This window comes from Lissotriton helveticus, chromosome 3_1 (genome assembly GCF_964261635.1).
Source record: "Lissotriton helveticus chromosome 3_1, aLisHel1.1, whole genome shotgun sequence".
NCBI classification, from domain to species: Eukaryota; Metazoa; Chordata; class Amphibia; order Caudata; family Salamandridae; genus Lissotriton; species Lissotriton helveticus.
This window is the reverse complement of record NC_136061.1, coordinates 1,237,505,772-1,237,532,030: the sequence shown is the minus strand read 5'-3', so window position 1 is coordinate 1,237,532,030 and position 26,259 is coordinate 1,237,505,772. Positions and strand designations below refer to the sequence as shown.

Below are 26,259 nucleotides of genomic sequence, written 5' to 3'. Positions count from 1 at the left end.
AGTGCGGCGAAATTGGACACTGGCGTAACGAGTGTCCTTACTTGCCCGAAGATAACCCCAAAACTCCTGATTTAACTCCACAGACGCAGAAAGAGAGACCAAGAAAGACTCAACCACAGGTAAAAACAGTTCAGGTGCCCCGAGCACCAAAGCAAGTATACAGGGGAAAACAGGCAGAGGGAGATGAAATAGAAGTCTGGGAAAGCAATGAGAACAGAAATGCAGCAACTTCGCAGTATCTTTTAAATGATACCTTCCTTTGTGATGACCAGTACTGACGGGGCCTGAGAGGGGAGGACGAGGAGTGCGTACTTGGCGCCTCTTTGCCGGTAGACCAGTCCGGACCATACATTGAAGGAAAGGTTGACGGGAATGATGTCACCTTTCTGTTGGACACTGGCGCTACCCGTTCTACTGTGAGAACAGTGGACGTTCCAAACCTACCCCTCTCGGGAGAAGCCATCCAAGTAGTGGGTGTATCTAATCAATTGATTAGTACTCCTGTTACCAAGCCCATGGAAATATCAATTGGAAACTTTAAGGAAATGCATAGATTTGTCGTTTGCGACACCAGTCCAGTGAACTTACTGGGACGTGATTTGCTGTGCAAAATGAACTGTACCATCTTTTGCACACCAAAGGGTGTTGAAATTCAGACCCCAGATGAAGACGGCATTTATAAATTAATGTTAGTCCACCCTGACTCGGAAATTAAACGAATGACCATGCAGGATTTACCCCAAGAACTCCAAGAAGCAGTGAAGCCAGAGGTGTGGGACTTTACTGGGAAAGATGTAGGGTTGATGAAAAATGTGGACCCCATACAGATAGCAATAAAGGACAATGCAGTATACCCCAATACTAAACCCTACAGGATGAATGCAGAAGTGAAAGCTGGTGTTGCTGTGGAAATACAGAAATTGTTAGAAGGAAACATCATACAGGAGGTGATGAGTAGCCCATGTAACTCTCCGATTATGGGTATCAAAAAGCCTAGTGGCAAATACAGAGTAGTACAGGATTTACGAAAAGTTAACAAGATAGTAGTTCCCTGTTGCCCTATTGTCCCAAACCCAGCAGTGATTCTGTATCAGATTCCCTGGGATGCTGAATGGTTCACTGTGATAGACCTGTGTCATGCATTCTTTTCCATTCCCTTGCATCCAGATAGCAAATTTCTTTTCTCATTTGCCTTCGAAGGTCACGTGTATTGCTGGAACCGGGTCCCTCAAGGGTATACAGAGAGCCCCTCTATCTTTAATCAGATCTTGAAAAAATGTTTGGAAACTTTAGTCCTACCTGGGAACTCTGTCTTAGTGCAATATATAGACGACCTCTTGGTGGCGTCTAAAAGTCATAAGGATTGTGTGATTGACACCATTGCCCTGCTGAATCACCTGTGTGAAAAAGGACATAAAGTGTCCCCTGACAAGTTACAGTTTTGTGCAAAATCAGTGAAATATCTGGGGCACCAGATAGAAAAAGGTGTCAGAAAAGTGACATCGGAGAGAGTGAGAATAATTCAAAAGATGCAGTTGCCCCGTACTCAGAAAGAAATAAGAATGTTCCTGGGCGTGATAGGATACTGCAGGCAGTGGATTCTGGGATTTGCAGTCCTCGCCAGGCCCTTGATAAAAATGACCAAGAGAGGAACACCCGAGATTGTAGAATGGGATGATGAAAGCTTAACAGCCTTCACCAAACTGCGAAATTGTCTGTGCACAGCCCCTGCACTGGGAATGCCAGACTACTCCAAAGAGTTTGCCCTATTCTGTGACACTCGCGATAATTGCGCATTGTCAGTCCTAACTCAAGAACATGGCACAACGAGAAGGCCTGTGGCATACTTCTCTGCCACCTTGGATCCAGTGGCTGCTGGATTACCAGGTTGTCTGAAAGCAGTAGCTGCTACCTGTGCCAGTTTAGAACAGAGTGAGTCAATTGTCATGGGACATCCGGTAACTGTGTATGTCCCACATGGAGTGGTAATTTTGTTGACCAGAACAAAAACACAGTATCTCACCCCTAGTCGGCTGACTAAATATGAGAGCATTCTTGTGGGTGCTGCAAATGTAAACATTGTTAGGTGCAGTATTCTGAACCCAGCCACCTTACTCCCCGACCCAAAGGATATGGAAGGGGGTGGTGGATGATGAACACGATTGCATAGACTTAACAGAATTCAACACCAAGCCACGCCCAGACATAAAAGAAACGCCCTTGCCTGAGCATGACAAAGAATTATTTGTAGATGGTTCATGTCTAAGGCATGAACGAGGAGGCCTGAGTGCTGCGTATGCGGTAGTATCCTTAGAGAAAATCGAGGAAGCAGGTTACCTATATCATATCAAGTCTGCACAAGTAGCCGAATTGATTGCTATGATAAAAGCTTGCCAAATTGGGAAGAACATACGCATAACAGTGTATACTGACAGTCAGTACTGTTATGGGGTTGTGCATGACTTTGGCCAGTTGTGGTTACAGAGGGAGTTCCTGACTTCATCAGGTACCCCCATTCGAAATGGAAAGGTTGTTCAGGACCTTTTAGAGGCAATCCAGTTACCAAAGGAACTGGCAGTGGTAAAATGTGCTGCTCATAAGAAGAGCATGGACAAGGTATCACTGGGAAATGATTATGCTGATCGAGTGGCCCAATGGTGCGCAAGAGATCGGTATATTGTAAATCCGAAACGAGGGGGTCCAGGAACCAGCTGCCAGCTTCAGGTGTTTGAGGAAGTGCCTACATGGGATGAGGTGAAAGAGTGGCAGCAGGCGGCACCTTGGCAAGAAAGAGAGAAGTGGAAGGATGGTGGGTGTCGACCAAGGCGTGTGGATGGTGTCATTATAGGTCCAACTGGTATGCCTGTGTTACCTAGACACCTACTTAGCACAATGGCAAGGTTGATACATGAAGGATCACACATTGGTAGGGACGCCATGATTCTAGTGTTCCAACAGACTTGGTACAGTAAAAAGTTCAGGAAAGTAGCTGAGTCCCTCTGCCAGAGGTGCCTGACATGTCAAAAGATGAACCCAGGGAAAAAGACTGTAGTGGAACTGGGGAAAATTGGGAGGTCCGGGGGTCCCTTTGTGAGAATACAGGTTGATTTCATCACCATGCCCCGTTGTGAAGGGAAGCGATATGTCCTTGTCATGGTCTGTTTATTTTCAAAGTGGGTGGAAGCTTTCCCTACTCCCCAAAATGACGCAAAAACAGTAGCTAAGTGTTTATTGAAAGAACTGATACCTAGGTTCGGGGTTCCAGTCACTATTGAATCAGATCAAGGCTCACATTTTCATAATGACGTCATCGATGAACTCTGTAAGGCCTTTGGAATTGCACAAAAGCTACACTGTGCCTACCGTCCAGAGGCTTCTGGAGTGGTGGAACAAATAAATGGAACTATCAAAAACAGACTAGCAAAACTGTGTGATGCAACTAAATTGAACTGGGTGAAGGCCCTGCCCTTGGTCCTGATGGGACTCAGAAGTATTCCTGATCGCAAAACAGGCCTAAGTCCCCATGAAATCATTATGGGAAGAGTGATGAGACAAGCGTGGGTACCAGGAAGCAAACTGTTGAGTATTACTGATGATTTGGTGCTTGAATACTGCAAGAGATTGGGTGACCAAGTGCGTTCTATCTCTCGCCAGATCGGAGAAGACGCCATCCTCAATCCAACGACTCCTCTCCACAAACTGGTCCCGGGGGACTGGGTGAAGATAAAGAAGCACACTCGGAAGACCTGCCTGGAGCCAAGGTGGGGAGAAAAACGTCAGGTGATTCTGGTTACTACCACAGCAGTCAAGTGTGCCGGGGTTCCGCGTTGGATACACGCCAGCCACACCCAGAAGGTACCACCAGACGAAGTGCCTGAAGCAGAAGGACGTCCAGCAGAGGACTCTGCAGGAGCCAGACCAGAAGTAGCTGACAGCGTACAGCCCAGTACCAGTCAAGCTGCAGAATCAGCAGACGTTGGCCCAAGAATAGTTGACAACGAACTACCAGGAGCCCAGCCTGCTGAAGGGGTCCAAGGAGCTGAGCCAGAAGTAGCTGAAGACGAGCTGCCAAGCATATGGCCAGAAGAGTGGATTCCATTGATTGACCTCACTGAAGACCCTATTCGAACAAATGAAAGACTTTGGGAAGGTAGAGAGTGGACTAGTCAGGAAAAGCAAGGCATAGGCGAAGAGCCTCAGAATCTTGAGATTCACATCAAAACTGAGGAAGGAGAAGGTCAGACAGGGACAGAGCACGTGATTGATACAGAACCAGTGAATAAGACTGAACAAGTGCCCGATACTGAACAAGTGAAGGATCTTGAACAAGAGAGGAATACAGAACAAGTGATTGATACTCCTCCACTGACACCTGATATCGGAAAGGGACAGACTAGACATAGTGTAATAGTTCGAGCAGAAGAAAATCCAGAGGTCGAAGTGCTTGAACAGGATCAGATAGAATTAGAAGAACGTGTTCAGGAAACAGAATCAGAGACACTTGAAGAACAAACACACAGTATACCTGAACAAGGTCAGATTAGTACCCAGGCAGAAGAAACAGATACTAGCCCTGGAATTAGTCAGATAGAAGAAGAAGAAACTGAAGCAGAATTGCCACAAGCTAATGAGAATAAGAGGGCAAGAGAAGGAAACGAAGTCCAAGTACCAACCAAAAGACTTAAGAAAAGAAAGCATCTTGAGCCTAAATACATAAAGAAATTGAGATTGAGAATAAAAACAGTAGAAGAAAAACGTGCAGAAGAAAGGAGAAGTGCTCGTATAGCAGAACAACCAGAAGACTCTTCCAAAAGAAGGAGTGATCGGATAAAGAGACAAAACAAAAAGTACAAGTCACCTGAATGGACACTTGTGTTGGAAGAGCTTGAAGATCTCGATATCACTGACGTAAGCGACGGAGAGCCCGTCCCTGAGTACTCTGACGAAGAGGAAGAAGAGCCACCGTGAATTTGCACAAAGTAAGATACTCGTGTAAAGTCACAAAGAGGGGTCGAGAAACTTCTTCTGAGCCAAAATGTCTGATTCAAACGTGAGTGGTAGACCTAGTCGCAGCTGTTGCAAAACTTGCTGCAAGGTATGTGTCTGTAGTGTAGTTGTCCTGATATTACTCTGGATAGGACTAACAATCTTTATACCCTTTGCTGTGAGTAAAGATACTAACATTGTCCCTACTGAAATTGTAAATACTGACAGTGAGGAGCTAACAACACAGAGTGTAGCAAGACATGAGAGAGCACTGAGACAAACAAAACAGAACTTAGAAGCATCAGATGAGGAAGAACTACACTATCATAGAATCAAAAACAGGACACGCTTAAATGTTTTCGCAAACTTGTTAATACACTATGTGGAGACTATGGAAATTGAAGATTGCTATGTCTGCATGAAGCTACCTACTTCTGTAGCTGAAGGCGTGACATACCATCACTTGCCACTGACATACGGAATTTCCTGTAGCATTTTAGCTAGTTTATTTTACAAAAGAGGACCGTTACAGTACTATTACTCTAATAATGACGTGATCTTTTCTGAGCTTCCTATACGTGGGAACTTGAATCCTGTACATACCAAAAGTGACGCAATACGATACATGGGAGATTATTTCCTGACTATAGGTAACATTGACATAGCGGACGTACACAGAGATAACTTGACTTGTTCTTTGCATGAGCAGGAAAAGATGTTCCTAAACATGGCAGAGAAAAGGAGAATTAAAATACAAAAGAAGGCTAATGACGAAAGTCAGAAAAAGCCAAAGTGGGCAGAGAACATGGAAGGCACCTCAACTGGTGGGGCGGGTCCTGCTCTGTTGCTGGATTTTGAAAAGAAAGGCAAGCTATGTCTTCAGCGCGAGAAGACTAGCTATTATAATAACATTTTCATTGGTTCCAGTGAATGCGAACATAATTACAAGGTAATTGGAGGTTGGGGTTTCAAAAATGGGTCAGAGCCTGTGTTTCCTGGAATTTATTATATTTGTGGGGACAAGGCTTATTTCAAATTGCCGGATCACTGGTATGGAAGTTGCTATTTTGGCATTGTCTTCCCGAAAATATACCATGTGAATGGAGGTGCTGGAAGCAGTGAAAATACTAATGGCTTAGTGCGTAGTAAAAGAGAAAGCATAGGTGAAATAATGGGTAGTATTTTCAGTGCACTGATACCTGGAGTGGGAGTGGTTCTGAACACTCACAGAATTTGCAAATTGTCTACTATAGTGGATGTATTGTCTACTGAGACAGCTCATGGATTTCTGCTGGTCAACACCGAAATGGTTGCGATCAGATCAATGGTTTTGCAGAGTCGACTTGCTCTTGACACCTTATTAGCGAAAGAGGGCGGAGTCTGCCGGATGTTGAAGGCGCAACATTGTTGCACTTACATTCCGGACAAAAGTGTGCAGCTCAAAAGATATGTGAGAAACATTACTAATTTGGCAAAGGAACTCAGACCACTCGAGGTTGATAGTGCCTGGAAGAGACTGGTAGATGGTCTCTCAAATGTAGGTCATTGGTTCGCTAGTATAGGTAAGGGCTTATTGCTCAAAGTACTGATGCCAATTGGAATTATAGGTCTCATCCTATTTTTCATATTTGTCTGTTACAAATGCCGCAAGCACACAAAGAAGTATGAAGTGAATGCGAGAGAAGAAAATACAAGAGGAGTGAAACGAAGTGTGGATGAGATTGAATTGGAGGAAGTGAACGATCAAATATACAAAAAGGTGAAGACTTCTCACACTACCAAAAATGAACGAGAAAAGTTGGAACGCTTGCTGGAAGAGATTGAATTGTATAAAGTATGAAAGAAAGTTGGCATCTGGTTCCATTTATTTTGTGATGATAGTAAATATCATCAAAGAGGGGATTGATGAAGCAAAGCTTCGCATATTTTGCGGACTTGCTGTACTCATGAACCTCGTTTATTTATAACAAGGTAACAAGTGTACGTCTTACTAACATTTATATTAAGTTTGAATAAGGATAATGAAGCTTGCACATGTGTTTTACTAAAATAATTTACTCGAGTCACTTAAAATGTCTGCCGCTTGTATTTAGTTACTGCGCATGCGTCAGCCACACTCACGTGTCCTGACGTGTCTGCAGAGTTGGAGGGAAATTTATGCGCATGCGTAATACATAGCTTGGCCCAATGTGGTACTGCTCGTGCCACTGCTTTTGTCACCGTTTCTATGTAGCTAACATTTAGACTGCATAAGTATATTTTTATGATAATAAGTTGAAAGTACAACTCTGTGATGTGATTTCATAACGTTATTTCTATGTATTAATTTGTTCTCGCTTACTTTTCATGTACCGCGGGGAATGGGGGTCCGAACTGATTGGGAGCCATATTGACGGTCTCTTCTGCGCATGCCCATGGAGCATTGAAAGGTGGCCACTTTGGACAGTGGAACTCAGCCAGCTGGCAGCCACAGTCAAGATGCGCCTGGGAAAGCCACCTCTGCGCTACGAGAACGGCGAATGTTGCTCCTCATGTGTTACATTGTTAACTTGCCATTGTATTTCTGCACAGTTTCTCATGGGAACCCCAATCTTGCTAGGCGGTACCCAAATATGTAAAGTAGGCATACAAATCTTGTATTCTGATTGGTGTGTTACCCAAAGCCTACCTTAGGACCAATCCAAATTGAGGGATTCTGACACTTTTGCAACATTGGGGGGTGGTACACCGTCCCAAAGAGTATATCTACCCTGGGTTCACCTAGGGAATTTGTCCGACTTGTCTGGTTTAGCTGACCTGTCACTGACCCATCGTACTCAATAGGTGACTGAAGACACAGAGAGCTGCGGAGCACTCTGTCCGAAATTGACCATAGACTAAGGTTTTACTGAACCTTAAAGTGCTGGCGAAGCACTTTGCTGGGAGTTCGTTGACCCAATCGGGGTCTTGATCGATAGCTGCAGAGAGGGTGGAGCGCAGGCGTTGCTTCCAAACTGCGGGTGCGGTCCTGTCCTGAGCGGTCCTGTCCTGAGGATTTGCTGTCCTGTCCTGAGGTCCTGTCCTGATTCCTAATCTGAGGGTATCCTGTCCTGTCCGGGGTGTCCATTCTGCACCTGCTGTCCTTTGAGGGGTATCCTTCCTTGAGGGTTTCCTGTACTTAACTGACCCGTGGCCAGGGTTTGGTTTCCACACCAGTCTAGGTAAATACTGCTCTAAAGTTCTTTAAACTTGCACCTTTCTATATTTCTGTCTTTTGCTTAAATAAAGACACACCTTTGCACATGTTGATTTTTCCATGCTTTTGCCGCAAACTATTGAAACGTAAAGTCATTTGCATAATTTTCTTGATATGTTCTCATGTCATCCTACCTTGTAGAAATTATATTTTGCATTGCAGTTTGTCATTTTCTGATATGGTCTAGAACCTCCTTACCTAGACTGTTCAAAGGTCCCTTCACTTTAAGTTTAGCGTGTTACTCCTTATAGGCCCTCCTATAGTTACCCATGCATAGTCTGTCCATGCTTAAACATTTCTGAGATTATATAGTATTTTTTCCATTTGCATTTTTATAACAGTATTTCGATGATTACTCTGTCTTTATTTCTCTATAGTTATATCATTTACATTATCCTAGTTATTGAATGTCTTGTTCTTGTATATCTTATGCACAACGAAAACGAACTTTAGATAAACATTTTAAACTTCCAGTTGTCCGTGGTCATTTAAACAATATTGAATGTCATTTGAAATTTGCATTTGCTGCCTTTCCTTTTACAGCTAGGCCCCTGATTCATTGAAGTCATAGGTACCCGTGTCGGTGGATGGTAAGTCGGGTACACTGAGTCATAACAATAGGGAACGCACACCCAATTGGTAGCAGCCCGTGAAGTCGCCTGGTCAATGAATAGTGTGAATTGAAAGTATATGGGCCCTGAAGCCGGAAACGGCGTAATCATTGGCTGGGTGACCTCGCGCGCTCTATCAAGAGACCCAGTACTTATACCCAGTTGCGCCTTTGAAGTGGGGGTTGTTACAAAGTAAGGTCTTTGAAGCGCACAAGTGTCCTTTGAACTCAGCCCTGACCCCAGACTACCTGTGGGCTGTAATCAGTCCTTTTTGCTTGGTCAGGCCATTACCTATTGAAGTGTCAGCTCATACCTCCCTTCCTGTCCAGGAGGGGCCATCAGAATCCAGATGTATATAAATGGATCCTCAGACACACGTAGCCTTCCTGTGTTTGTGGCTATCTTAAGGGAATGCATAAAGTGTAGCTGTCACCCACCCCAAACCTGTATTGGAAACCCTGCAAGGCACATAGAGCTGTAAGTGCAGAGAAATGCCCACTTTCTAAAAGTGACATTTCTGAAACAGTATTGTTAAATCCACATTCACCAGTAAGGAGGATTTATCAATACCATTCCAAAGATATAAAATATCATGAAACAGCCACTCCTTTCTAATAAGGAATTGCAACTTAAAAGTGTATTAAGTAATTCCCAATGTTAACCTATGAGAGGAGTAGGCCTCACAGTATGGAAAAATTAATTGGGGTGTTTGCCATGACCAGGACATGCAAAACTTAAAAAGTACATGTCCTACTTCTTACTTAGACAGCACCCTGCCCTTATGGCTACCTAGTTTAAACAGGACAAGGGAGCACAATAGGTGTACAAGGACCTTGGGTAGGGATATTTTGCAAAACAGTGGTCCTTGATGAGGCTCAGTATTAATGGCAACAATAAATATAGACTGAAATCAGTCCCAGCTGGATAAAAAGATTTAATCAGAAAGCAATTATCAAAATATTCTAACAACAAACAGAGTGGGACACAGTCCTGTACCCAACACATGAAGGTGAAAACAATTAACACAAAGGACAAGCAATCAGGCATAGCAAGGCGCTTTTCTGTAAAGGTTGAACAAGCGTGATAATCAACAGTAACCGCTACACAATACATTTGAATAAGTTTGTGTGCACCGGTAAAAAAGTCGACGACGTTTCGATCCCTTTTACACAATTATTGGGATCATCATCAGGACAACATGAGATAAATGCCTGAAAGACATACATCTACATTATTACATACAAAATTAATGTATGGAGACACCAGGGAAAAAAGGGAGGAAAAAGGAGAGAGATATTAGAAAACGTAAATCTTTTTCGCACAGTGCAAATCGCGTGACATGCACTAGCCTATAGAGGAAGCTATAAGTGTGGGTGAGTCAGACGCGCTTTTTAGGTCTCGCCTACGCAACGTGCATGTGCTGCATAGGAGGAGACCTCTTAGAATCGATTTGCTCTTTCGCCCAAATACGTGCAAGCTTTGCATTGCTTTCAATGGTAACACATGCATGTTTGGCTATTCCCTTGCGGGAGCGAGCTTTGGCGACGTCTGTTTGAATTTACTTTCAAACAGATGGTGCCCCTGCTCGCTCCCGCAAGGGAAACACTTTATGTGCTCTCAGCCGCATTCCCTCCACCCCTCCCCCCTCAGCATCTTCAGGCACGCAGGGGCCATATGTTTTTTTATTATCTCGCGCTGTACCGGCTTTACCTTTTAAGAGGTAAGTAAGAGGTTTTACTATTCTTACATTGAATAAGTAATGCATTTGAAGGCTAATTGTTTTACAGCGTACCAAAGTTTAATGTACAAAGCATATTATCAAAGTGTTTTGTGCTTCATTTCGAAAGACTACTTGTATTGTATATTGTTTGACTACAGCAGGCAGATTCTTTATTTACATGTGATACCGCTTCATTCCACCTTCGTTTTCATTCAATACAGCTTTGTCTTGCCATTTTAGCCTTTTATCAGCGAATTTGTGATTTTTGAATGGGCGTCTCTAGGCATCAACCAGAGTCGTACTTGCCGCTTTAATGGACTGCAGACATGGAAATCTTGGTTGTTTGTCCCATGGCGCAACCGATTGTGTGTTATTTGTTGAGGGTGAGCAGACTGTCTTGGACCACGGGAGCCAGTGTGTTTTTGGTGAGGGTTCATGTCTGTTATTTATTAATGAGCTATTCACAACAGTACCACAATCTTCAGGAAATTTTGATCAAATAACTCCTGAGTGTTACTAAAATAATGTTTTTTTAGAATTTTTTTTCACAAATGACGGTAAAATATGCACAAGTGAGACTGTCGGTGTATACACACAAAGCGAGTTGCTTCACCAGTAGAGTCAACAATCTGATCATTTGTATAGCACAAGTGGATTCACAAAGGCATTGGTGGTACTAGCAGAGTTAAAGCGGCATAACCACAAGCAGGTATAGCTAATAGTTCTCGCCTTTGGGACATTATAAGTGTTTAGCCATGCAACAGTTGATGTTGCACCAAGGATATTGTGCTGCATAATTAAATACTTATAAGGACCCAAAGGCTAGACCTATTGGCTGTGCCAGTGCTTGTTAACTCTAGTGGATGGATAAAAGGTGCCGCCTGGCAAAGAGGCTAACCAAATGGGTGCCGCTCTTCGTTTATTTGCTGGTAGTAAGGAAACTAGATAGTCACGTGAGGAACTTGACAATGCAGGCAGAATACAACAGTTCCTTGATAGGGATGGGGCCGGTCTGGGTGGCGCAGGAGTCAAGGTTAGAGGGAGTGGGTGATGGCCATGGAGGCTCATTGCAAATAACGAGTGACCAACGCATAAAGGCTTACCTCAAATGAGATTTAAATGATAGTTCAGAAAAAAAGGGTTTTATGATGTACAACGCTCTGTCATTGGTTCAGTTTGGGTTTCTAAAAGAATAGCAGTGTAGAAGGTCGCTGTACTATAAATTAGTCCAGATACTGCAAGCCAGCGCTATGGTAGCAGACGCTTACCTTAAGAAGGCAATATTTGGATGGTGCTCATTAGCAGGGTGTTCGGTAATTTGAAGGATCCAAGGAGATAAACATGATGGTCCGGGGAGGGGAAGGAAGGTGAGGAGGTCTGGGGTAGTTAAATGGGGTTTGCAGCACCAAACCGTGATTAGCGTGCAAAGGCTTATCATAGTTAAAATAAAACGGAAGGTGCTAATTAGCACGGAGTCCGTATGAGCAAGTTCGGAAGGTAGAGTAACCTTCAGGAAGTGCGTGCCACCATGCAGCTTGTACTTCTGGGAAAATCAGGGGGGGGAATATGTTAGTTAAATAAAATGAAGTAATGGTCGACAATTGCAGCAGCGCTCACCTTAGAGTGGCAGTTGCCATGCTGTGCAACAAGCAGGGGTCCAAAGCGGCTAAATGACCGTCTAAGTGGAGCACAAGGGCTGGAATGAGTGCAACGTGCACAGTCGGGCGGCGTTTAAATCCCTAGAATACACGCACGAGTAGATGAGAGAGAGAATGGCGGCGGCCATCTTAAAGGGGGTAGGGGAGATAAGAAAGACTTTACGTGAAAGATGCATAGTCTTTAAAAGGCAACTTGGTGATTAAAAACCAAGGTTGGCGTGAAAAAGAACATGTTTAGGAAGAGCGGTGTGACAGATGTAATAAGAGACAGTAAGGGTTTTAACGGAAGACTGCATTGTCTGCACAAGGAACAATCGTAATTAAAACCTATGTGTGGTACACAATAATATTTAGATGCGTATGTACATAAGTACAGATTAGAGTTTTTCCAGGTTTAGAAAGATGCTCAAATTAGGGTAGTCCAGTCCTCATTTCTGTTGAGACCATTTTTTATACTGTACGTAGACGCCATTTCAGTTCTTCCTTGTTCAGAAGGCAAGCAATGTCTGAGCCTCTTGGGGGAGGTTTGACCAAACTGATTATTGTCCATTTAAGGTCGTCTTCATTTTGGCCCAAATTGGAAAAATGTTCAACTAGAGGGGCATTGGGTGTCTTACATCTGACCCTGCTGCGATGTTGGCAGATCCGGAGTCGTGCTTTCTGGGTCGTCTGTCCAATGTAGATTTTGTGACATGGGCATGCAATTACATAAATAATGTTACATGAGTTGCAATTGTTGAACCCTTTGGATTTAATCTGAACATTGTTAAATGTGAAGTCCTTGCCTTCAATGGTAAACTCACACAGACTACAGTTCCCACATTTCGCATGTCCAATCGGGGGATCTAATTTCCATAGTTCGGTCAATGTGGGCGTAGGTCTAAGGTTGGGAAGAGCTGCTATAACAAGATGATCTTTTATGTTCCGACTTTTACGGAATGCGACTAGGGGACGTTTAATTTCTAGGTTGCCTGCATTAAGTACAGTCCAATGTTTCAAAACACATTTCCGAATGGCATGTGAAACTGGCGAGAATGCTGTGACGCACAATGCGGTTTTGGGTTTTGGGGATAGAAGGACGTCTCTGAGACAGTACCATGCTCTCTTTAGTGCTGTACATACCAGTCTCCAAGGATAACCTTGAGCTGTGAGCTTGCCGGGCAGAACTGAGGCTTCATGGAAATAATCTGCCTTGAGGTAACAGTTACGTCTGATTCTCAGAAATTGAGAATACGGGAGGGAATCACGTAAAGTCCGTGGGTGATTGCTGTCATATTTACTAGAGTGTTTCATTCAGGTGGCTTTTGATATGGGCTGGTAATTAGTTTGCCATTAGAATGGTGGATAAGAAGATCTAGAAAGGAAACAGAAGTTTTACTGTGTGTGAGAGTGAATGAGAGGCCTTGGCAGTTGTTGTTTAGCCAGTGTAAGAACTGATGGAGACAATCTTCATGGGCATGCCAAATGATGAAGATATTGTCAATGTATCTCTTCCATAACGTTATTCCAGAGTAGAACGGGTTGTCTGGGGTAAGGATTTTGGACATTTCAAGGTAGTCCATAAAAAGTAGGGCCAAGCTTGGGGCGAAAACTGCACCCATAGAAGTGTCCTTCACTTGCTGAAAGTACTCATTATCAAATGTGAAAAGTTCCTTGTGAGGCAAAGTTCAAGTAGTTGAAGTATGAAAATGGTCGGTACTGCGTGGGGCGGGGTCTTAGGTTTAGTGTGCGTTCAATAACCAATAATGCCTGGATTTGTGGTATGTTAGTGTACAAGGATACAACATCCATTGTACATAACAAATCTGAGGCAGTATTGTAGGGGTGATGTTCAAGTAAGTTGATCATTGCCATGCTGTCCCTTACATAGCATTTTATTTTCGGGACAATTTTGTTTTATAAAGTAGTCGACATATTGACCCAATGGCTCTAGAAAGGACCCACAGCCGGACACCATGGGACGTCCTGATGATGTAGTTGGATTTTTGTGGATTTTGTGGCGAGTGTATATCACTGGGGTACGTGGTGATTTCACATTTAAGAACATAAATTCTTTCTGGCTCAGAGACCCTTGGGATTTGGCATCAGTAGTGATTTGTAGAATCAATTGCTGGAGTTAGTTAGTGGGGTTGGTGGGTAGCCTACAGTAACGATCTGTGTTAGATAGTTGGCGGATAGTTCCCAGCTTATTCAGTTCCCTTTCTTGCACTACTATCCCCCCACCCATATCTGCAGATTTGATGACCAGGGAGTCATTGGTCTTCAAAGTTTCAATGGCTTTTTTCTCTTCCAATGAGAGATTATAAGGAATAAAACGTTTGGTATTCTGGAGTGATGATAGATCCTTGGGTACCAATTTCTCAAAGGTTAGGATTTCTCTTGGAATCATATTTGATGTAGGAGAAAAGGTTGAAGCCAGGCGTGTTGGTAACAGTTGTGGTTGAGGGAATGAGTGAAAAGTAGGAATGGAGGCGTATCCGCCAGAAAAATCTGAGCAGTTCTGTTTGCAATTCTAGGAAGGTGTGGTGGATGGTGGGTACAAAGGACAAGCCTTTGCTAAAAAGAGATAGTTCTGGGTCTGTTAAGGTATATTTGGATAGGTTAAAGATGGTAATAGTCCTCAAGTTTGGAGGTGCCTAAATATGTTTGATACTATGATATTGGCTACCATTGGTAAAACCTCTGGCGCGTTTGCCGTTCCCCTGGGGGTTGTACCACTGTTTGGCATTACCTCGATTGGGGGGGTTGCTTTGGCCTCTGCCTAAAAAGAACAATTGTTACTTACCTGTAAACAGGTGGTTCTCCAGTATTGGTGTCTTTCATAGATTCACATGCTTGAATATTCCCCGTCGTCGAAGTGGGAGTCCCACGGTAAATAAAATAGCAATAATGCTAAATATATATAAATATATATAAACATAATATAAGATATAGAAAGGAAATACAACTGAAAACCTCTAAAAATGATTCCTACATAGGAATGCAAGGTAAAGAGAAAAACCATTTGTAACACATTAGTGTCATTATGTTAGTCCAAATTACAGCCAATCAGGCGCCAGCACCCTCTAGAACCTTCTCCTCAGAAGCTCAAGCCCTCAGATTTTCGTAGCACAAAGTAACCAAGAGCGTATGAGGAGAAGAGAGCCTCTGAGGGGAGGAGGGTGGGTCGCATGTGAATCTATGAAAGACACCAATACTGGAGAACCACCTGTTTACAGGTAAGTAACAATTGTTCTTCTCCAGTATTAGGGGTGTCTTTAAAAGATTCACATGCTTGAATAGAATAGAAAGCAGTAACCTCCGAGAACTGAGATTGCTAGGCATATCAAGAAGAAATCAAGACAGTACTAATAATAATACAGTCATATAACACATCATAGCAATCACAGGAAACACAAGGAGGAGGGAACAGAGGCTCACCTTACTGAAAAAGATGGCGAAGCACTGCCTGTCCCACTGCGGTATCCGCTTCATTGATGGCATCCAAACAGTAATGTTTGGTGAAGGTGTGCCTGCTGGACCATGTCGCTGCACGGCAGATCTGATGAAGTGGCACACCAGCAAACAAGGCGGTGGATGAAGACATCGCCCTCGTAGAATGAGCCCTCACTGAAGACTGCAATGGTTTGCCCGCTTGTTGGTGGCAGAAGGCAATGGCTGAAGAAAGCCACCGGGCAATAGTCGGTTTGGAAACTGGATGTCCCTTGCGCAGTCGTCCGTAGGCAATGAACAGTTGGTCGGACTTGCGGAAGGGGGCAGTTCTGGCAATGTAAAATTTAAAGCATCGTTTGATGTCCAAAGAATGCAAGCGCTGCTCCGCTGGAGACTGTGGGTCCGGAAATAAAGTCTTGAGGAACACAGGTTCATTCAAATGAAAATCCGTAGGTACTTTAGGTAGGAAGGAGGGGTTAGTGCGGAGCTCCACTCCGTTAGGTTTGAACTGAAGATAAGGCGGCCTGATAGTGAAAGCGTGAAGGTCGCTCACGTGACGAGATGAGGTCAAAGCCAAAAGAAGTGCAACCTTCCAGGTGAGGAATTTGAAATCCGCTTTATGGATAGGCTCAAATGGTGACTTCATAAGCTGAGATAGTACCACATTGAGGTGCCAAGATGGAGGAGGACGCCGAAAAGGTGAGAACTTGCGGAAGAGCCCTTTGAAGAATTGACGTATGATCCGTGATGAACAGAGGGAAGAAGAGCCATCATGTCGGAAACGAGATATTGCAGCTAAGAAAACTCTCAGCGTGGCATGAGAGAGCCCTGATTGAGCGAGGCTCAAGAAGAATGGAAGAAGCTGCTCAGGAGTGGAATGGATGGGATGGATATTGGCTGTGGCGCACCAATGACAGAATCGCTTCCACTTGAGTTTGTAAGTCTTGACGGTAGACGGAGCCCTGGCATGAGCTAGGATGTCTCTGCATTCCTGGGATATGTTCAAGTCAGCGAACTCAAGGTGCTCAGGTTCCATGCCCACAATTGTAGCGTGGAGGGGTCCGGATGGCACACTTGGCCCCTGTCCATCGTTAGGAGGTCTGGACGGGGACGCAGAGGAATGGGCTCGCACTGGGACAGCAGAAGCAGTTCCGAAAACCATGCCTGCCTGGGCCAACGAGGTGCGATCAACAGGATGTGGCAGGGCTGCCTCCGCATTTTCCACAGTACCCGCGGTATTAACAGGAGTGGCGGAAAAGCGTAAGCGAATAGATCGCACCAGTCGATTAAAAGGGCATTCCCGCAGGACCCGGGGTGGGGATGCCAACTTGCATAAGACGGGCATTTCCGATTCTCTGGTGTTGCAAAGAGGTCTAGATCTTGGTGACCCCACTGGTGAAACAAAAGATCTAGAGTCGGTTGGTGCAGTTCCCATTCGTGTGTCGAGGAAGTGGACCTGCTCAGAGAGTCCGCCAGGAGGTTGGACACGCCCGGAAGGTTAACAGCTGTCAAGGTGATGTGATGGCGGAGAGCCCAATCCCAGATCGACTGGGCCAAGCGGGACAGATGTGGAGACTTGGTCCCTCCCTGTTTGTTCACGTAGTGCATACTGGTGGTATTGTCCGTCTGGATTAGCACTGACTCCCCGTGAACAACCGGGAGGAAGGACTTGAGCGCTAGGAAGATCGCCATCAATTCTAGCCTGTTGATATGCCACGTGCGTTGCGTCGGCGTCCACTTGCCTTTGATGGATAAGCTCTGGAGATGAGCGCCCCACCCCTCCAGGGAGGCGTCCATCGTCAGCGTAAGATCTGGAGCATGAACGAGGAAGGACATTCCACTTTTCAGATTCGAGGGCTGCGCCCACCAAAGCAGGCTCCTTCTCATGCAAGCTGTGACGGCAACTAGGTCGTTGAAGGACCCGGAGACCTGACGCCACTGTAAGTCCAGTTCTTCCTGAATGGGACGGGTGCGCAACCTGCAATTTGGAATCAGTGCGATACAAGATGAAGCCCTTCCCAAGAAGGACTTTAACGTCCGAACAGAAACGGACTGTTTTCTTCGAATGAGGGAGACCAGGCGAAGGATCTTCTGACGTCGCTCGTTCGAGACGAACGCTTTTGAGAGCTGCGTGTCTAGGATCGCTCCTAGAAAGGTTCTGGTTTGCAGAGGTGCAAACTGTGACTTCTCGACGTTGATGGTCAACCCCAGAGACTGAAACACTTGCTGGCAAAGGCGAGTGTCCTGACCCAGCTGATGGTGGCATTGAGATTTGAGCAGGCAATCGTCTACATATGGAAAGATTTTCACTCCTTGTAGACGCAGGTGAGCCACCACAGTTGCCAGTACCTTCGTGAACACACAAGGAGCTGATTGCAGTCCGAAGGGCAGAACTTTGAATTGAAAATGCATTGGTCCCACCTTGAAACGCAGGTACTGGCGATGGTGTTGGATTATTGGGACATGAAAGTATGCATCTTGAAGGTCTATGGTGGTCATGAAATCCTCGCTGGATAGAAGACGCAGGATTTCCAGTAACGTCAGCATGCGGAACGATTGTGACTTTAGGAACTGGTTGAGAGCCCTCAAATCCAGAATAGGTCGCCAATCTACGGTCTTCTTGAGTATGAGGAAGAATCGAGAGTAAAAACCCTTTCCTCTTTGATGTTTTGGGACCACTTCGACTGCACCTTTTAAAACAAGAAGACGGACCTGATGGTAAAGCTCCTCGAGATGTGGAGGAGGCGGGCCACGAGGTGGCGTGCAAGGAGGAATCTCTACAAACTCCAGGGAATGACCCCGTTTGACAATGTCCAAAACTCAGCGGTACGAGGTGATCGAGTACCACTGAGAATAAAACAGAGAGATTCGTCCTCCAACACTTTGAGGGTGACAAAAGTCATTGGCGTTTTCGATAGGAAGACTTTCCTCTGTATGGTTTGGAGGGCTGTTGACGAGACTGCTGATTGGGCGTGTAACGTTGGCCGCTCTGATTGTAGGAGCGGTATTGCTGGCCACCTCGAACGTTGGAAGAAGTGCCGCGTCCGCGCGCACCTCGAAAGGACTGCTTCCGAAACTGTAACGTGCCCAAAGACTTTGCCGTATCGGTGTCCTTCTTAATGGACTCAAGGGCGTCATCGATATGGGATCCGAATAGCGATTCCCCATCATAAGGCATGTCCAGTATTTTGGCTTGGACTTCCTGCCGGAAGGAGGTGGACTTCAGCCAGCCTTGTCATCGGAGTGCAGCCGCACTTGCAAGCAGACGGAAACCTGTGTTAGCAATATCGACTGCACAGTCAATCATTTCTTCCGATGCCCTCTGACCATCGCGAAGAATCTGTTGGGCGTCAGCCTTGGAAGCATCAGGTATGAGTGCCATGAAATCTGCAATGTCTGACCACATCTGCCGGTCAAAACGTCCTAAGATGGCTAAGGCATTGGCTGCCCGGATAGATGTTGAAGCCATCGTTGAGAACTTGCGGCCAATAGCATCTAAGCGTCGACCCTCTCTATCCGGAGGGGCTGTGATTTGGGACGCTGGATTCCGTGCTCTACGCTGTGCGGCCTGAGTTATCACAGAGTCCGGCTTGGGGTGAGAAAGCAGGCAAGCTGGAGAACCAGTTGGGGCCTTGTACTTTTTCTCAAGGCGCGGTGTCTGAGCAGGTAAGGAGCATTCAGGAGTTTAATTCCCTCCTTCCAAACAAAATCGATGATAGGGATTGTGTGAACCTGCTTATAAGGTTTATCTTTAAAATCATAAAGAAAACAGTCCTCCTCGCGTTGTGATCGTGGTAGTTTGAAACGCTGAGCCGCTTTATCCATTAAAAGGTGGATCCAGAAAAGGGGGTGGTGATGAACAGAGTGCCTGAATTAAGCAGACCACTCTTACCCAGTCCAAAGATCAGGGCTTGATCCATCACCGTTTTTTAGCTCACTGCACCATCCCAGCTCAGAACTTGGCTATATGCAAATTAGTCTGTTCCTGTCCCAGTGCATGATGGGAACAGGGCAAACCAAACTACCAAGCCAATTCTTATACTGGGAAGGAAACAAGCTTCCGGGGACCGGTTTCTGCCATTTCAGGCGTCGTCGGCCCGGCTTGCTTGAATCCTGATGGTGCAATGAGCAAGGGACTCACATCTGAGTATACCCTTCCACGCTTATGGTGGACAAAATGATTCAGAAAAGGGGGTGGTGATGAACAGAGTGCCTGAATTAAGCAGACCACTCTTACCCAGTCCAAAGATCAGGGCTTGATCCATCACCGTTTTTTAGCTCACTGCACCATCCCAGCTCAGAACTTGGCTATATGCAAATTAGTCTGTTCCTGTCCCAGTGCATGATGGGAACAGGGCAAACCAAACTACCAAGCCAATTCTTATACTGGGAAGGAAACAAGCTTCCGGGGACCGGTTTCTGCCATTTCAGGCGTCGTCGGCCCGGCTTGCTTGAATCCTGATGGTGCAATGAGCAAGGGACTCACATCTGAGTATACCCTTCCACGCTTATGGTGGACAAAATGATTCAGAAAAGGGGGTGGTGATGAACAGAGTGCCTGAATTAAGCAGACCCCTCTTACCCAGTCCAAAGATCAGGGCTTGATCCATCACCGTTTTTTAGCTCACTGCACCATCCCAGCTCAGAACTTGGCTATATGCAAATTAGTCTGTTCCTGTCCCAGTGCATGATGGGAACAGGGCAAACCAAACTACCCAGCCAATTCTTATACTGGGAAGGAAACAAGCTTCCGGGGACCGGTTTCTGCCATTTCAGGCGTCGTCGGCCCGGCTTGCGTGAATCCTGATGGTGCAATGAGCAAGGGACTCACATCTGAGTATACCCTTCGACGCTTATGGTGGACAAAATGATTCAGAAAAGGGGGTGGTGATGAACAGAGTGCCTGAATTAAGCAGACCACTCTTACCCAGTCCAAAGATCAGGGCTTGATCCATCACCGTTTTTTAGCTCACTGCACCATCCCAGCTCAGAACTTGGCTATATGCAAATTAGTCTGTTCCTGTCCCAGTGCATGATGGGAACAGGGCAAACCAAACTACCAAGCCAATTCTTATACTGGGAAGGAAACAAGCTTCCGGGGACCGGTTTCTGCCATTTCAGGCGTCGTCGGCCCGGCTTGCTTGAATCCTGATGGTGCAATGAGCAAGGGACTCTCATCTGAGTATACCCTTCCACGCTTATGGGGGACAAAATGATTCAGAAAAGGGGGTGGTGATGAACAGAGTGCCTGAATTAAGCAGACCCCTCTTACCCAGTCCAAAGATCAGGGCTTGATCCATCACCGTTTTTTAGCTCACTGCACCATCCCAGCTCAGAACTTGGCTATATGCAAATTAGTCTGTTCCTGTCCCAGTGCATGATGGGAACAGGGCAAACCAAACTACCAAGCCAATTCTTATACTGGGAAGGAAACAAGCTTCCGGGGACCGGTTTCTGCCATTTCAGGCGTCGTCGGCCCGGCTTGCTTAAATCCTGATGGTGCAATGAGCAAGGGACACACATCTGAGTATACCCTTCCACGCTTATGGTGGACAAAATGATTCAGAAAAGGGGGTGGTGATGAACAGAGTGCCTGAATTAAGCAGACCACTCTTACCCAGTCCAAAGATCAGGGCTTGATCCATCACCGTTTTTTAGCTCACTGCACCATCCCAACTCAGAACTTGGCTATATGCAAATTAGTCTGTTCCTGTCCCAGTGCATGATGGGAACAGGGCAAACCAAACTACCAAGCCAATTCTTATACTGGGAAGGAAACAAGCTTCCGGGGACCGGTTTCTGCCATTTCAGGCGTCGTCGGCCCGGCTTGCTTGAATCCTGATGGTGCAATGAGCAAGGGACTCACATCTGAGTATACCCTTCCACGCTTATGGTGGACAAAATGATTCAGAAAAGGGGGTGGTGATGAACAGAGTGCCTGAATTAAGCAGACCACTCTTACCCAGTCCAAAGATCAGGGCTTGATCCATCACCGTTTTTTAGCTCACTGCACCATCCCAGCTCAGAACTTGGCTATATGCAAATTAGTCTGTTCCTGTCCCAGTGCATGATGGGAACAGGGCAAACCAAACTACCAAGCCAATTCTTATACTTGGAAGGAAACAAGCTTCCGGGGACCGGTTTCTGCCATTTCAGGCGTCGTCGGCCCGGCTTGCTTGAATCCTGATGGTGCAATGAGCAAGGGACTCACATCTGAGTATACCCTTCCACGCTTATGGTGGACAAAATGATTCAGAAAAGGGGGTGGTGATGAACAGAGTGCCTGAATTAAGCAGACCACTCTTACCCAGTCCAAAGATCAGGGCTTGATCCATCACCGTTTTTTAGCTCACTGCACCATCCCAGCTCAGAGCTTGGCTATATGCAAATTAGTCTGTTCCTGTCCCAGTGCATGATGGGAACAGGGCAAACCAAACTACCAAGCCAATTCTTATACTGGGAAGGAAACAAGCTTCCGGGGACCGGTTTCTGCCATTTCAGGCGTCGTCGGCCCGGCTTGCTTGAATCCTGATGGTGCAATGAGCAAGGGACTCACATCTGAGTATACCCTTCCACGCTTATGGTGGACAAAATGGTAGTTTGGTCTGCCCTGTTCCCATGATGCACTGGGCCAGGGACAGACTAATTTGCATATAGCCAGGTTCTGAGCTGGGATGGGGCAGTGAGCTAAATAACGGTGATGGATCACCCTGATCTTTGGACTGGGTAAGAGTGGTCTGCTTAATTCAGACACTCTGTTCATCACCACCCCCTTTTCTGAATCGTTTTTGGCCACTATAGGTGTGGCAGGGTATACTCCGACATGAGTCCCTTGCTCACTGCTCCATCAGGATTCAAGCAAGCCGGGCCGACGACGGCTGTAATGCCAGAAACCGGTCCCCGGAAGCTTGTCTCCTTTCTGGTGAAGAATTGGCTTGGTAGTTTGGTCTGCCCTGTTCCCATGATGCACTGGGCCAGGGACAGACTAATTTGCATATAGCCAGGTTCTGAGCTGGGATGGGGCAGTGAGCTAAATAACGGTGATGGATCAAGCCCTGATCTTTGGACTGGGTAAGAGTGGTCTGCTTAATTCAGACACTCTGTTCATCACCACCCCCTTTTCTGAATCGTTTTTGGCCACTATAGGTGTGGCAGGGTATACTCAGACATGAGTCCCTTGCTCACTGCTCCATCAGGATTCAAGCAAGCCGGGCCGACGACGGCTGTAATGCCAGAAACCGGTCCCCGGAAGCTTGTCTCCTTTCTGGTGAAGAATTGGCTTGGTAGTTTGGTCTGCCCTGTTCCCATGATGCACTGGGCCAGGGACAGACTAATTTGCATATAGCCAGGTTCTGAGCTGGGATGGGGCAGTGAGCTAAATAATGGTGATGGATCAAGCCCTGATCTTTGGACTGGGTAAGAGTGGTCTGCTTAATTCAGACACTCTGTTCATCACCACCCCCTTTTCTGAATCGTTTTTGGCCACTATAGGTGTGGCAGGGTATACTCAGACATGAGTCCCTTGCTCACTGCTCCATCAGGATTCAAGCAAGCCGGGCCGACGACTGTTGTAATGCCAGAAACCGGTCCCCGGAAGCTTGTCTCCTTTCTGGTGAAGAATTGGCTTGGTAGTTTGGTCTGCCCTGTTCCCATGATGCACTGGGCCAGGGACAGACTAATTTGCATATAGCCAGGTTCTGAGCTTGGATGGGGCAGTGAGCTAAATAACGGTGATGGATCAAGCCCTGATCTTTGGACTGGGTAAGAGTGGTCTGCTTAATTCAGACACTCTGTTCATCACCACCCCCTTTTCTGAATCATTAAAAGGTGGAAGCTGGCAATATCTACAGGTGGGGATTCACCCGAGTTCCCAGGCTGAGGAGAGGGCGTCTGTGCCCGATAATCATCCCATTCAACCATATCCTGGTCGCCTGCATCATCATCCGAGTTGTCAGGGACCTCTCCGTCCTCACGTTCTGGGACCGTCTCATCATCCGCATCCTGCGGGTAAACAGTGGTATGGATTCGAATTGACGTCTGAACTTTAGACGAAGTTGTAGGTGGTAAGACAGGCGGCAAAGAAGGTGGAGGTAGTGACACAGGAGCAGGAGATTGTACAGGTGCGGTCTGCGGTGTTGCTGGAAAATGGCGGTTGTAATCATCCAGCATATGTTGGAGATTAGAGATCAAGGTTAATGGAATGGTAGCCATAGGAACTTGGACCAACTGCTCTCCTTGCTGAGACTCTTGGTCTCCGCCATCGTCGTCAGAATCAGAGTCTTGACATTTAATTATTAAATCAGAGGGACTATGTGCCGCCCCAAAAGTGTCCCCTTCATGCTCCGAGTCTGTGTCATGCTCAGATGTAGTTGCAAACATCAGAGAAGGTGGTTGTGGCTCTGGATCAGAGATCTGTTGGCAGGGAACCGCAGTGCAACAATGAGAAGGTTCAGAAGTCTTCAATGGCACTAACGGCAAAGAGGCAAACGAAATCGGTGCCGCCGTCGACGGTGCCGTCGTCGTTAACGCCGACGAGACTGACTTGGCTGTCGACGAAGGTAATTTTGGAGTAGTCTTCGTCGACGGTGTAATCGTCGACGGAGTCGGCGACGGGCGATCCACTGTAGACGAAGTCGTCGACGGGGCCGTCGTCGACGGGGCCGTCGTCGACGGGACCGTCGTCGAAGCTGGTAGAGTCTCCGTAGACGGAGTCTTCGTTGACGGGGCTTTGGTCAACGGTGTCTTCGTCGACGAGACCTTGGTCGACGGTGTCTTCGTCGACGAGAGCTTGGCCGACGGTGTCTTCGTCGACGAGAGCTTGGTCGACGGAGTCGTCGATGACGACGATCTCTTCGGGTCTGCCGTCGATGAGGATTCTCTCTTCGTCGACGAGGAAATGGGAATCGTCGACGGAACAGGTGTAGACGACAACGAAACCCTTGTCGACGTGTAGGCTGTCGACGATACCGTCGTCGACGACGAGAAGGCTGAAGTGGTAGTCAGCGTCGTCGTCGAAGATGCAGGCAATGCTGTTCTTGTCGTCGGAACGCTCGTAGACGCTCCCGTCGACGGCGGAACCTTAAGAGGCATGGAAACACCTCGAGAAGCTGCAGAAGACGCCTGAGAGCCAGGTCTCGTGGGCGTAGAAGTGGTAGGAGTGGCAGAAGACACCACAGGAGCCAGAGTCAAGGCCAATTTAGGCTTTTTGAGGAAAGGAGATGGTAACTCCTGAACACTACCACGCTTAGAGGCTGCTGTAGAATGACCAGATTGTAAACTGTCTGCATCAGACAGTGCAGAATCCTTGTCCTTAAGACGTTGCAGCCAAAGGAGAAGACGGCCTTCTCGGTCTTTAAGAGTCTTAGTAGAAAAGGTTCTACAGAACTTGCAGCTGGCAGCCTCATGATCAGGGTATAAACAGTAGATACACTTCTGGTGGGGTTCCTTTTCAAAAAGGCGCAGCTTCCCACAAGAAGAGCAAGGTCTGAATAAAGACTTCTTACTTGACATGTTGAGAAAAACACTGGAAACTAGATGAGTAGAGTTGAAAACTGAGCAGAGCTCAGGGAGACTCCCTTCACGCGACGTGCGGTAGAAAATCTGAGGGCTTGAGCTTCTGAGGAGAAGGTTCTGGAGGGTGCTGGCGCCTGATTGGCTGTAATTTGGACTAACATAATGACACTAATGTGTTACAAATGGTTTTTCTCTTTACCTTGCATTCCTATGTAGGAATCATTTTTAGAGGTCTTATATTATGTTTATATATATTTATATATATTTAGCATTATTGCTATTTTATTTACCGTGGGACTCCCACTTCGACGACGGGGAATATTCAAGCATGTGAATTTATGAAAGACAACCCTAATACTGGAGAAAGTAGTGTTAGGTGGCCAGTCTGAAGCACTGTGAGTCTCACCTTGGTCAGAACTGTCAGTTGGTATCTCTGATACCTCTGTAGATTCTTCTAAGTTGTTGCGTCTGTTGAACCTGCCCCAGGGTCTGGAGTTTTGTGAATTTGTGTATGTACCGTTAGTGTAGAAATCCTTTTGTAAGTAAGGATAAATCCTCTTGTAACGGCCTGGGACTGTCGCTAAAGTAGGGGAACATACAAAGAGTGAATAGACAGAAGTCTGGTACCATCTCTCATCCCTTATACTCCCCACAGAACTTCAACAACGAGTTTGAACGACATGAGGAGGAGACGGGTCAATGGCCCTTTAATTTGGACTGGAATCAAGAGTGGGAGGAGTCACGTCAGGACGCGGAGACGTCTTATACGGAGAAGGACGAATCAATGGTGTGTTTATTCACCCGGAGGGAGCGAGTAGGAGAGCGGAGCGGAGAGGAAAAAGAAGGCAACGCGGAGACGAGACCGGAGGAGTTCGAAAAGACGGAGACGAGGCGCCAAGAAGAGGACGGGAGACGGGAGAAGCCAGGAGGCCAACGACTCCGTGATTCGCCCAGCCATACACCCGCGGGAAGTGTATGGCTCGCCCAGGTACGAGACAAGATCAGGGGCTGGGTCAGTGATAAGGGGAAGCTCGCCGAATAACCTGCGCACTCCCACATCCTTGGTATTGTGTCCCTATCCTGAGCACTTACCCCTCACGTCTG

At 46.3% G+C, this 26,259-nt stretch overlaps 1 protein-coding gene across 2 annotated transcripts in view; it reads right to left on the bottom strand.

Moving 5' to 3' along the window:
• LOC144823403 (ceramide kinase-like protein) overlaps positions 1 to 26,259 on the bottom strand; it is a 534,328-nt gene that overhangs the window by 52,988 nt on the left and 455,081 nt on the right. The window lies entirely within an intron of this gene.